Source organism: Pteropus vampyrus, unplaced genomic scaffold, assembly GCF_000151845.1.
Source record: "Pteropus vampyrus isolate Shadow unplaced genomic scaffold, Pvam_2.0 Scaffold273, whole genome shotgun sequence".
In the NCBI taxonomy this organism is placed as follows: Eukaryota; Metazoa; Chordata; class Mammalia; order Chiroptera; family Pteropodidae; genus Pteropus; species Pteropus vampyrus.
In genome coordinates, this window is record NW_011889054.1 from 2,349,203 (window position 1) to 2,363,317 (window position 14,115).

The window sequence follows — 14,115 nt, forward strand, 5'->3', positions numbered from 1 at the left end:
CGGGGGGTGCTACTTTTTAAAGCTCCATAGGTACTTCTGACAGGCAGCCAGGGTTGAGAACCACTTCCCAGTCCTTGAATTTTGTTTGCAACCTGTCAGCTTGTCTCATCCCAGCCCATGACCCATGCCAGAAACAAGACAGCTTTTAGGAGCTTTGCTGTTCTGTCTTACTCCTCCATTTCTTCGAAAACTTACCTAGCCTCCTCACATACCAGAAACACTGCAGTCCAGGTTTGGTTGGGGCCTGGCAGTTCCTGGGCCTGTCTTTGATGGAAAGCCTCAGTGGATAAACCCCAGTTACTCTGAAACCTGAGAGGCCCCTTTCTTATTAATGTCTCCCTGTGCTCTTATAATTCAGTTTTTTGTTGATTATAGAAAAGTGTCTTCTTTGTCAGTTTCTTTGAGTAAAGATCAGCATTTATTCTTTAGCATCTAATCTCAAATACTGGTCTACCACTTTGTGGAAATGTAATTCAGGTTGATTAGATCAGTAGTTCTAAACCTCCCAGTTGTGTTTTCCCCTTTTGTGATAAACCTTGGAGGATGCAAGCCCTATGAGGTCCTTCAGGTTGCAAGCATTCTTATGGGATACCTAAGACTCTTGCCTTTTCTTTTCCCAGTAAGAACCTATATCAAATTGCAGATGCACGAAGATGACATCAGTATGTTGACAAACTTGATTCCATCCTAATCATATACATACATATATACGTACACGTACCCATGCATACACACATGCACACACATACATATATTTGTATGAGTCACTGGGTTATACCTCTACATCTCTCTCAAATTCATCCTCTTCTCCCCTCTCTAGCACCTCCTCCAGTCCTAGACACCAGTATCTTTCCCAGGACCACTCCTTCCCTGCCAAAGTTCTATTACCTGGCAGGCCCACTTAAGCTCATGCTAACCGCAGTAGTAAAGCAGGGACACCAAAAGTGATGACAGCTCAGCTTTGATTCAGAATTTTGCTATTTTAATTTTAGCACACAAATAAGGTTTATGTTATATACTAAGTGTTGTTTATATTCTTAATTACCAAGGGTGGAGATAGGCAACATAATTTTTTCTGAAGTCTTTTTAAAAGTCTTAATTTGACTCTGACTCTCATCTCACATAGAACTTTTCGAAGATCTCCTGGGAGATTTTTAGAACGTGTGTCATCTAATCGCTCCCTTTCAATGGCACTTAAATAAAAAACAAATTTCACCAAGACCTCCTGGACCCTGCACAGTCCAGCCCCACTCTCCTTTCAGCATTGTCCCATCATGCTGTGCCTCCACAGCTGGCATCCAGCTTTCTATTCCCTCCAGTATCACTGCAAGTTTTCTCCTTCTTCGAGGCCTGTGCATGTGCCATTCCCTCTGTCTGCAGCATTCTTTTCCTGGCTGTTCAAACGATTGGCTCCAAGTTTTCCTTCTGATGTCAGTCTGAATGTCATCTCTTTGAAGAGACCATTCCTGACCACCCTGTCCCTAGTCTTCGGTGTTAGCATCCTGTTTGTCTCCTTTGTACCACACTGTTATCTGTACTTATTTTTTCTTAATTTTATTAATAATAACTTAGTTAACTTTATTTTTATGGCCCGTTGCTATAACTAGTGTTCTATGAGGGCAGGGTCTTCATTTATTCTTTTAATTGTGTTCCAAGTCAGTGCCTTACGGCCCAGCAAACTGCCTGGCATATAGTTGGGACTCTGTTCATCAACTGCTGCTGTTCAGTTATTTACAGCGGGTACATGCTGTGCTCCTTTACCCCATTAGTCCTGACACCTCACTCATTTTATAGAGTTATTTGTCAAGTTCCAGTGAAGTTGGGGTTGCAAGTCTAGTCTTGCTAACTCTGTCACTCTAACTCAAGGTCATGCTAAAAGATATGTTTGGCATGAGTTCTACAAATAAGGAGAAAGAGCAGAACTTTGAAAAAGGGCACTGAGCCTAGAGGGCAGGTACATGCCTAGAATATGCTCTCAGAAACGTATGAATCTGGACAGAGTGGCTTTTGCCCAGAATCCAAGGCTTGAGGAAGTGCTCACTGACCTCTTTTGGAAGGCCAAGAGGAGACATTCGTAGCAGCTCTCAGGGCCTACTGCTGCCTGAATTGGGTTGGGTTACTAGTAAAGGCTTGACCTTTGTCTTCTAGGGCAAATTCCATACATAAGCATGAAAGGTAGCCTGCCACTTCACATAGTTATCTCATTTAATCTTTATGACAATCCTGTAGGACAAATATCTTTATCTACGTTTTACAGGTATGAAAATTGAGGCCTCGAGGGGTTAACTTGCCAGTACACAGTTAATAAGTACTGGGGTTGAGATTTGAAACCAGAGTACTCTCACTGTAGAGCCTGTAATTATTCCATTCCATCTCTTTCCCTCCAGACCCCACAGCACTGTAAAACTGGTGCCTTATCCACTTTGTGTCCCCAGTGACTAGCACATTGCCAACAGATTAGCCATTTAGCTACACTTGTAGGATTCTACTGACATCACAACACAATACTTTGCTTGCAAAGTCAGTTATTCTTCAGATAGAGGAGTGAAACCTCATTTTTTCCATTTACCAACTAGTACTGAAAGTATTTCTGCAGAATTCCCTCTACCTCCAGTGGTCTGGCTAGCTCTGTCAAGTCTACTAATGGCCTTTCTGACCCACTCTCCTTTCCCAGGGACAAAAAGGCCATAGCTGTCTGTTTTAGCAAACATTGTTAGTGTCTCAAAGGTCTGTGACTTGACATTTTATTAATCCTGTGCTCCTGGATGCTGTCTTGCAAACACTAGATTGTGGGATCTTCTGCATCTACTTTCCTATGTCCTGGATGCTTACAAACCAAAAGACTAGCAAGATAATACACTGTTGACTGTGTTAGCAGAGAACTGTCTTGTGATGAGATGTGTATGTGTGTTTGTGTGTGCGCGCACATGCAAAGAGAGAGACAGACGTACCACAAAAGTCATACAGACAGTTCGAGTTACTTTTATTTTCATTCATTTATTCAGTAAACTCTTACTAGACTGTCATACATTACAAAGTGCAGGATGTCCTTCCAGCCATAGTTCGTATTAAATAGCAAATATGTACCATTGAGCTATTGTTCTTAGTTTTTAATAAAATAGTGATTGATCGAGTGGTATTCACCTTGTTTCTCAGTGTGGTGAGTGAAAGTATTTTTTCTTCCAATCCATTTTCAGCATGCTGCTATTACCGCACCATTTAGCTCGATGCCAAATTGCAGTTGGCTCCATTCAGTTCTGTTTACCCGAGTAGCACTATAATGATTAAATGTCACCGGGTACACCGAGTATACAAAAGTAATTAACCTAAAAGGACATGTTAGAATAAGGGTCAACAACCTCTTTAGCCCATAGTGCCAGTGGCAGGACTAAGTATTGACTGAGGTATTGCCAGCAGGGCGGGGGCGTGGGTGAAGGGTGGGGAGGATGGAAGAGGGAAAAGTCAGAGAAGCGGGAGCTACAGAGCAGCACTCACAGTTGCTTGGGGATGGCAAATAGACAGAGCCTCTGAAATATTTTCCGTAGTCCTCTTATAATTTAGCTCTCTGACCTATGATCATCTGAGGGGAGCAGGGAGATTTGACCATGACCCGACTCCCCTTTCAGCATTTCAGCCCTGGTTAGTAGAATGCTGTTTCCTGGTTAGACCAGGTAATCTTGTCACATGCTTAGTGAATCATCCTGTTCTTCCCATGTTTTATATATTTTGTCGAACCCTTGTATCTTTAGATCTAGTTGTCGAATGACAACTGCCGCTTGAAATCATTTCTTTGGAACGATTTGAAATTATGTCTCTAAGTATCTGTGTCTTATTGTCTCATTTGTTTTCATTCCTCAGTATTCTAAAGTCTCAGTTAAATTGACGTTAATGCTTTAGATTGCTTTACATACTAAAAATTTACATACTTAAAATCAAAGATAGTCATCTATGATTTTAAAATGAACCAATGTAAAGCTCTTTAAAAAAAAAAAAGTCTTTTATCTGCCCTATATGTGGGCTTTTCTTTTGTCAGCGGTGTAGTGGTGACTTACTATCTAGAAAAAAAAATGTTAATACAGAGATTTTTTTTCATTACCACAGAGATTTTTTTTCGTTACCACATACCTCCCCTTGAGGAGTAAACATTTCCAGGAGATCCCCAGGGATCCCTGTTCTCTAAATGAGCAGCCATGGAAAAACTGCTGATGCTGCATTCTGCATGTGGTGGTCTGTCAGGCAGGATTCATTTAAATCCTACCTTTTCAATGGTCAGACTTGAATAAGATTTGTCTCTTCCTTGTCACAAATAGCTGATGAGTACATGATGAAAGACGACAGGGGAGAGGGATAGCCAGTTGAAAAATGTCTTCCTTCTGCCAAAGATTTATCTCTTCTAGGATAAAGAAGAAGAATTGGCGGCCTTGATGCATTTCTTCAACAATTTTCCTTACATGACCACCCAGAGGTCAAGCCTGGTGCTGACCTTGGGGGAGGGGGCCTGTGCCCTTGATTGGTGGAGGAGAAAAGGCACCACTTTTGACCCTTTCCTCTCTAGCACCATTCTGACCTTTGTTTCGGTTTTATTTTTTGTACTGCTGCTGCTTAATATCTTTTCACCATAGTTCTGAAAATTGTTTTGCCATCGTATCATTTTCAAAATCACTTTTTTTTTTTTTTTTCAGGCGAGGCAACCCTTGGTTGACCTCACAGATTGCAAGGACCTTGTCAGCGTACAATCCCTTATTTTTATTATTTATTTCTTATAACGCCTACAGCATCTGGTCTCCCTAGGTGGTCTCCCATTCAAGTACTAACCAGGCCCAACCCTGCTTAGCTTCTGAGATCAGATGGGATTGGGCTCGTTCAAGGTAGCATGGCTGTAGACCTCAAAATAACTTTTGAAGGCTGTCTTCTTCCTTTGGTGTGCCTACATACAGCCACCTGCATATACCCCACATACACACAGCTGTTCCTCTGACTAAGACAGTCATTATATTGAGTGCTAAGAATACAAAGAAATAAGGTACAATAAATACATGCCTTTTAGGAATGTATAATCTCTAGTCTCAACATAATGAAAATAATACAGGAACAAGGAAGACAAGTGCATAAGCATGAGCAGATCGAGTTTCGTACTCATTCATTTGTTCGGCAGCTGTTAATTGAGGCACCAAAGCTAGTTTTGGATTTTCATGTGATGAAACCAGGCATGGTCCTTGTCTTCCTGGAACTTCTAATCAAGTAGAAGAGACAAGCAAATAATCAAAATAACGGCTGCAATACAAATGCTAAGACGTAAAAAGGGGGCTATGGTAGAGATTTCCAGAAAGCATCTTGAATAGCATCATTGACAAGACCTTTCTGAGAAGGTGGCACTTAAACTGAAACATAAAAGATGAAAAGATCGTAGCCACTCAGAGTCTCGCGAAGAGAGTTCTTGGCAGAAGCCCTGCACTGAGGGATAAATGAGTATGGGGTGTCCAGCACTCTGAGAAAGAGACTTTCAGCTGAGATTGGAGAAGGTAAGCAGTAACCACATCAGGCCTGTACTTGTATGAAGTGCTAGATGCTTCTATTACTGGGTGTTGATTCCTGTTGTGAATTCAAGAACTTTTAGACCTGCGTCATCTATTGTGGTAGCCACAAGTGATATGTGGCTATTGAACACTAAAAATGTAGCCAGTCCAAATTGAGGTGTGCTATAAGTAAGTGTAAAGTGCACACCAGATTTTCAAGATGTACTAAAAAAGGAAAATAATGTAAAATAGCTCATTAATAATTTTTATGTTGTTTACATGTTGACATGGTATTTTTTGATACATTGAGTTAAATGTATGATGAAAATTAATTTTACCTGTTTATTTTTAATTTTTAAGAATCTGGCTACTAGAAAATTTTTAAATTCATATGTAATTCACATTATATTTGTCAGTTTCGTTCTAGAGTACAACCGACTTTAATATTTTAATAAGGGACCTTAAGACCAAATTGGCTAAATGATCACTGAAAAGTATTTCACCCTTTCGCGGTGTGGTATGAAAAAGACCTGGAGTTTTTAAGGATTAACAACCTTAAAACTGTTAGGCAGCCTACCTTTAAATTGATATGCAGTCATTTTCTTCTCTGTTTCTGCTGAATTACCATCCGATATTATATAGAATATATTTGCATCCATAATATACAATATATATGAGACTCTGTGGAGTTAACACTCTTTGGAAGAAAAAAAAATGTTTAGCCTTTCAGATAGATTAAAACAGTTTACTGGAAAAAATAACAACATGAAAAGACTTTTTCCAATAAATTTTAATAGTTACTAAATGAGGATTCTGGCCCATTAAGACATAGCTTGCCAAGTCTTAAAGCTGAGTCACTTTATTTTCTCGGAGCAGCTATCCCACTTCAGCTTCTTTCAAAGCAGCTGTTAGGAGTACGTTAACATTTTGTTTCAAGAACAGAGCACAGTATAAGAGTAAGTCTAAAGCCAATAAACCTTTCCAGAAAATTCGGGAAGGAGATTTTTGCCAGCACTCTCACCTTTGTTTTTAGGACAGTCAAATCCACGTACTGATTACTATTTGTCAGTGAGACTTAGTAACATTGATTATAAGGCAATGGGTGAATGAATTATTTAGGATGTATTTTATAGGCGCTATACAGAGAAAAAGATCCCAGAAAAAGGTGATGGGTGAATGTGACTATAATTTCCATAGCGTCTGCATACCACTTTTATAGAATCTGTATGAATGAGGAAAGGGATTTCTTGCTGGAGGACAAGTACACTTAGGAATGTTAGTTTAAGTCTTGCATACCTTGAAGAAGTCCATTGGATTGAAGAGCATGCGTTGTCTTTGGGATGATTAGATAGTTTAAAAGATGTAAGTGACTTCTGTGTAATATTTGTGTGCACTTGGAAATTTTTTTCAGTTTCTGGGAGACTGTTAATACTCTGCCATCTCTAATGATCAGGAGAGAGATTGCTTGATTAATTTAGCTTGGGCTTGGGCTCTCCTTTCCAGCAGTGGTCAGGGGATGTACTCATCCTCTCTTATTTCCCCAGTTGCTTCCTCATGTGACCCACAGTTTGAACCACACATAGTCAGTGGCTGTGAAGAGAGGAAGCTGAGCTTCCTACACAAGAATTATACCTATATCTTTGGTGTCAAAGCATGTTATAACAGCTCAGCTCACCAGCTAAAGTAACTATTTAATGAAATTTCTGGGGCAGAGCCAACAGCTTTATTCCAGGAAGAGGAAATAACAATCAAGAAACTCCAAGAGGACATTAAGATAATGTTCTAATTTAAAATCAATTTTATTGATACCTTATAAATTATTACGGCATTTTATCCTGACCAAGTATTACATAATGCTGAGATGACAGAAACAAAACATGAATGACTAAATATTGAAGTGTTATATATTCTACTGCATGAAGGGAAAAAAAGTGTAGGACTTTTATATTCTAAGTAACATGAAATATAGGTGCTTGCTGGAGGGCAAGCTATATATTTCATTCATCTTTGTATTTCTGTACTTCGTGGGTATTCATTCAGTAAATGCTTACTGAGTGAGTTCGTAAGTGAACTAAGGTTGTGTGGTGGTTTCCACATTAGCCAAGGGGCAATAATAGCTCTTTACAGTGCAAGGTACCATGCTCCACAATATGCACTCTCCTGTAATCCTCACAGCAACCTTCTGAGGAAGTACTCCTGTTATCCTCGTTTTACCCAGTAGGAGGAGGTGGAAGCGTGGTGCTGTCTGTTAACTTGTCCATGGTCATACAGCAAGCAAATGGTCCAGCCTGGTATTGAACCCAGGGCTGTCCGACTCAAGTACCCATAGCATGATCATTGTGGACACTGGTCATTCCTTTGTCAGTTGTTAATCATTCCTCTGTCACTTCCTCTGGTTTGTTAAAATTTTGATTGTCTGCAAAAGAAATTTATCTTAAACCAAGTTTCTCTTGCCAGAAGAGAAGCTGAAAAACAAATATAGCAACAGAACATTTTAAAGAACATGTTGTTCATGAAATGTTATAAAGGTGAAACATTTATTGAGAACAGACTCATTACTTTATAGAGAGATTATATTAAATCTTGTTTTAACAAGGGCCAAGTCTTCAGAAAGTTCCAGTAATTTTTGAAGGTGAATTTTGATTTATGTTAATTTGAAAAAAGCAAGTTCTCTGAGGGTTATATACAGATTGAATTTTTAATGACTTCCTTAATCAAGCCAGTTATTTAAAAAATTTTTACTATAATGAGCAGTAAACTGACACCATTGACTGGCTTAGAGCTCTACCATATTCAGGTATTTCACCACTAGCATGCTATAAATTTTAAGCTAATTTACATAAATCTGCTTGTATTATGAGTCAGTACATAAGACATGTGCATTTTGACCAAATAATTTTTATCTTAAAGTTCTTATATTTAATTTTTCCCGGTTGATGATTATATTTTCCATCTCTCTTGGTTATTTCCTTATAAATGGGATAATACATTTTAAAATGTTTTATCAGTTAAAAAAGCTATGAGCAGGGGTAAATAAACATTTTGTATAATACTGTACAATAAAATCTCAATCAAAAATTCACTGGGATATGGTACTTGTGAGTTTGGTATACGTAGATTTATTCAGGATGTTCCTTTTAAGGACTTCAGAACTTGTCGAAAGTATTTAATAATTGAAATGATCTGAGGACCAGTGACCGTAGTTAATGCTGATGACTCATGATTGTAGAGTTTCTCCTGAAAACCAGAACTCTGCTCAGAAGGAGGAGTGGGCTGAGTCCCTGCTGATCTCCAACAGTACCTTGGCCTTTCAAGAAAGTCACCAGTATTTGTTTCTGCTGAGGAAATGATTGAGGACTTTGGTTATGGAATAATAAAGGGTCTACAGGGCTCTTGGGCTTGCCATCTCCATCCTCATCACCTCCACTTCCATAAACAAACTCCCCCTGAGTTGTTCCTGGCCGGAACTAATTACTGTACTGAATGAACTACAGATAGAGTAGCAGTATAATTTATCTTCTAACTTGGACTGGTTTTGAGAGTAAAGAGAGGCCTGGACAACAGTGTAGAGTGGGAACAAACCAGGACTTGTGGTTATCCTAGCCAGATTTTCATGGTGTCCTCTACCCATCATTATCCCCTATATCTGTCTGAAAATTGATTTACCCTTTCGTGCCAGGTAGGTGGAATGTTTGAAGGCATAGCTGATGAGCAAACAAATGGTAATTGATCATGGTTTCCACTCAGCCTTTAGCAAGCATTTTCTTTCTGGTTGAAATCTTGTAAGTGGACAGGGAGGTCTGAGCACTGCACCTATGCAAATGGAAAGCAGAATTAGCTCGATGTACATTTGATATCAGATTATAAAGTCCAATGTGGAGGTGGTATTCCTAGTCCTGCCTGCAGTACGTAACCAAAACCTTATTGTGATTGTCGAAAGATATGTTTTGGATAATAGCAGCCTGTTGAAACCTTATCATTATGGACCATCTGTATATCTCTACTGAGAGATAGTGCTACACAAATGCCTAGAATAGTCCTTATGTGAGGCTTAAAATAGAAGATCTATACTAGCTCTGTAGTAAATAGAGTGCAGTACACCGTCATAGTGCTGAGTTACTGTTTCTGCGGGCTCAGTTATCTGGCTGGGACTGTGTCTTATTTGGATTCTTTCACTTAGCCTTCAAAGCAGCCCCCTTGAAGGAATGGGTGGGGTGGTGTTAACTACAGATTAATTGAGCCTGGGCAACATCTCCAAGGCTACCCACCCATTAAGTGGAATAATCTAGACTTAAACCCAGGCGGTCCAACTCTGGAGAGATGCTCTTGCCTGCTAGTAAAGTCTGCTACCAGTTATTAAAGTTATCTTCTAGTTATTACAGTACTTCTTTTTTGGAGGGGAGGAAGATGTATAGAGAACTCTTTCTCATACATGGTCTTCTTTGATCTGGAGGTGGCAAAGAAGTAAAAATAAAGGGGCAGGGCTATCCCTTTAGATTGCTGGAGGTGTCAGTTTTCTAGCTGACTTGGTCAAATAGGCATAGTAAAGTCTAGCTGGATTTCAAACTAGGATCTAGAATTTTTCTTATTTTGAGATAACATGATTTATAATGTTAGGAATAACTGTCATAAAGCTTATCTTTTACTACCAAAGCAATTAGGATTTTCCATTTAATAAGACTTGTAAACTTTAATTATTTTTTCCTTGGTTTCTCCTTGTTTGTTTCCCTCCTCTTTTACTTTAATTAAACTTATACCTCTGTATTTTAAAAATACAGCACTTTTTTAAAAAAGTTAATTCTAGGTTATTACTTTATTTTTCAGAGCTTTTTACTCAACATTTATATTTAAGGTATTTTGCCCTCTTTGGATTGGCCACTGCTTGTGACTGTAACTCTCTGTTCACAATAAATTTGCTGGTATGTTTACATGATCAAACTAATGAGAAAAGATATACATTTATTGTTTCTAAATTTGTAGATTTATAGTCATGATGCAGCTCTAGTAAGCTAGGGAAATATCTAACCTAGCTAAGCTACTAAAGTAACAATAAAGAAATGAAAATAAGCTTTTCTTGTAAAGGCATGACTTCATCAGTATTTATGTAATTCCTCCTCTTCACATGTCCAGCTACGATCCAAGTTATCTTCTGGTGGTAGAATGGTGGACTTGTCAGATTCATCATAAGAGTCCATGCCAAGTTCAGTTTGATTCCAGAGCAGTTATGTTATTGAAACAGTTTATTGCCACAGTAACCATTGTTTAGCTTAACCTTTAAATGCTAGCGATAATTAACTTCTTTATCATTCTACCAGGAAACTCTAAAGTATAACTCTGTTCTGTAGTAAAATTCACAAATAAAATACTGCTCACAGGGCCTGAAACAGCCATTTAAAAATAAATAAATAAAGCTATTTGTATGTGTGTCCCAATAAAGAAGCATAAAAGTCTAAAGCATTACCATTTAGTATTAATTTTTAAGAAAGTATTTCATTGTTTAAAAATACATTTTTCCTTTTAAACAGTAGAAATAACTTTCAATAGAGTGTGTCAGAATCAAAAGGCTCAGATAGTTGTTAATCATATACACATATACATTCAGGTTTTTTTTTTTCCCTTATAAAATATCAAATTACTGGGACAAAGACATCGGGAAATAGTAGAAGGGGCAGAGTTCCTGAGTTGCCAGTTCCAAGGGGCGTCCCTACTCAGATCTTACTCTAGTGAATGGTTTCTTGTGGAGCCGTTTAGCCTAGAAACCCTCAGAAAGGGAGTGTAACCCATGAATTTTGGATAAGATGGAGTGACAAGTGGATGTTTAGTTATCTGTGTTCGCAAACATTTCTGTGCAGTTCTGTGCCGGTAACTTTGCCGGGTACTTCTGTCTCCACCCGCTTCTCGGGAACCTACAGCCTGGTCTGCGAAGTGGCCTTGCAAACAAATAGCCATAAATTGACTGTGAGTGCTCTACTCATTGGGTGAACATAATAAGAGAACAAAGAGGAATGAGTGATTAATTCTGCCTGACTGTGTCTGAAGGATCTTTGAAAGGTGATATTAGAGCTGGTTTTTAAGAATGAAGAGATTTCAAAAGGAAGATACTGAGGGAAAGGGCATTCTTATAAGCCAGGAAAAAAGGCTACAGATGGAATGAAAATAAACAGAGCACAGGGGAACAAGCTCGTTGTGCTGAGACAAGGCCAAAACTCTGGATTCGGGCATGGGGTGAAGGGCTTTAGAAAATAGCTATACTCAGTCTACGGCCATGCTACCCTGAACAAACCCGATCTCATCTGATCTCGGAAGCTAAGCAGGGTCGGGCCTGCCTAGTACTTGGATGGGAGACAATTTAGGAAGACCAGGTGCTGTAGGTGTAAAACATGAAAAATAAGGGATTGTAAGCTGACAAGGTCCTTGCAATCTGTGAGGTCAACCAAAGGTTGCCTTGCCTAAAAAAAAATAGCTATACTCAGAAATTTGGGCTTTTTTTTTTTCTGGCATTAAATATGGTAGGTAATAGCTCACAGATGATGTTTGTTTGCATGATTTCAGTGGACTGATGATTATAAAAACCTGATTGCATTGGGTCATGGTGTGAAAGCAAAGCAGAGCATTGAACCAAGTGTTATGGCTTTGGGGTGAGGAATAGAACTCAGTGGAGATATATGAAAGTTCCACTTTTTAAAATTGTTTGGCTTCTAATATTTTGCTTCAGTATTTAGCCTTACTAAACAATGCCTGCCATCTATTCTGCTTAAGGGTGAATGTTTGAGTAGGAATAGTTACAAGGTTCAGTGCATACATTTGGAGTAGTCATATAAAACCTTGAGAGGGACTGGAAGAAATATCCAGTCTCTATCAATGGGAACCCAGTTACTGGTCATTCTTATCTTTCTCCTCCTCCAAACTCCCACCCTCCACCCCTACCTTTAGAGCTGGCTGCGGAGTGCCATCACTGTAGCTGACCACTAGGGGGTGATCTCTTGGTAGCTATACCAGCCCAGGTGTGGAAAAGTTTATTGGTTTTCCTCTTAACAACATGCTTTGACAGTTTAGCCACAAAAACATATGTGGCATTATGGTTCAGTGGAAGTAAAATGGAATGTAGAGCCAAAAGTTCTAGCTATCACACTGCCACCCATAGTTAATTAAAAAGCAAATTGGAAATTTTGTGTGTCATTATAAATGTTAATTACTACTAACAGACTTAGAAAAAGAGAAAAAAAGCACAAGGGTGTTAATTTTATATAAGATGAATAAAGTTATAAATGAAGGAGAGCTTTACTTAACAGTTTTCTGAAATGATTTGGATGCCAGGCAGATATTCTGGTGGTGATTCTTTGTTCTTCCTAGAACTTCTTTATTTTTATTTTTATTTTTTTATTCCAAGTATTCTTTCCCCTGCCCTCCAAGATCATCCCTTTCCTCCCCGCAGGCCGGGTTAATTTAGCTCTTGGATTCTTGCCCTAGTGCCCTACTGAGGGACTTGGCTCCTCAGGCCTTTATAATCCACTCTCAGCAGGTTAGCCCTGCACTCAGCCCTGCTCCCTCTCTTGTACCTCACGTTTGTGTAGAGCTTCTGTTTGGTCTTTCTGAAACTTAATCTTAAGGTTTTTTACAGTTTTTATCAATGTTTTCTTCACATTTACATCCATGGTTTTAAGCTCCCATACCATCTAAATGTACCTAGTTACTACCTGGCTTTAATGGCAGACAGACTCATTCTCTGGCTTCTTGTCATCAGTGTTTGTTTTCTGTGTATGGGACACTTCTCGTTGAGAGCTCTTTGGAAGAGGAGAGATAATAGGTATAGCTTGAACCCATAGAGATCACCCCTGATCATGATCCCAAGAGGGAGGGACCACCTTTCTCCATTCTCTGTTCCTAACAGATTTCTGAGTTTCCAGAGATAAAAAGAAGCAGGCTCATGATAACTCTAGAAGTCAGGAATAAAGTACATTTTTGCAGATGTGAGTTTTTGTGGGTCATTTGTTGTTTTTGTTTTACCTGCCACCCTGCATCTTCCAGGCCCTTTAAGGTTCAAGACTAAGCAAATTCTGTAAATATGACCTTTGTGTCACATGGTCACCATTTTGGGGTGCTTGAATCCCCAAAGAGTACCTCTCCTCTTTTTTTCATTGAAGAATTACTAATTATCTTTCAAGCTGGACTCTAAATTATTCAGTTTCACTGTAGAGTCTTGAAATACTAGCTTCCCATTAACCAGCAATCTTGAAAAAAAGTAGCCTTTCTTTTCTTTCTTCCTTATTTCTCTTGTATCAGCTACCTTTCTCAACTCTCTAAAAAGTGCTTCAACAGTATAATATAAATATCTCCTTTAGACCAAACCTATTCTGTCTTTTGGATTTGCATTATTTCTTACCTCCCTTTTTATTCCTCTGCCTCCTCTGTCCCATCTCTGTTTCCTCTGTCTTGTTCTTTCCTTTTTTTCCCCATTCCTTTTCTATTTTTCTCTTTCTCCTTATTTTTCTCTTATAGCTCTGTTTTCTTCTTCCTTTCACCTCCTTCCCTCTCTCCTGTCTCCTCTTAACAGCTTCGCAAATGTATACTAATGAATACAAAGTAGATAAAGTCTCAG

At 38.9% G+C, this 14,115-nt stretch overlaps 1 protein-coding gene and 2 pseudogenes across 9 annotated transcripts in view; 2 read left to right on the plus strand and 1 right to left on the minus strand.

Annotated features, from left to right (window-relative positions):
• TLE4 (transducin like enhancer of split 4) overlaps nucleotides 1-14,115 on the plus strand; it is a 139,818-nt gene that overhangs the window by 104,258 nt on the left and 21,445 nt on the right. The window lies entirely within an intron of this gene.
• Nucleotides 4,767-4,885, minus strand: LOC111729654 (annotated as a pseudogene).
• On the plus strand, nucleotides 11,772-11,890 carry LOC111729649 (annotated as a pseudogene).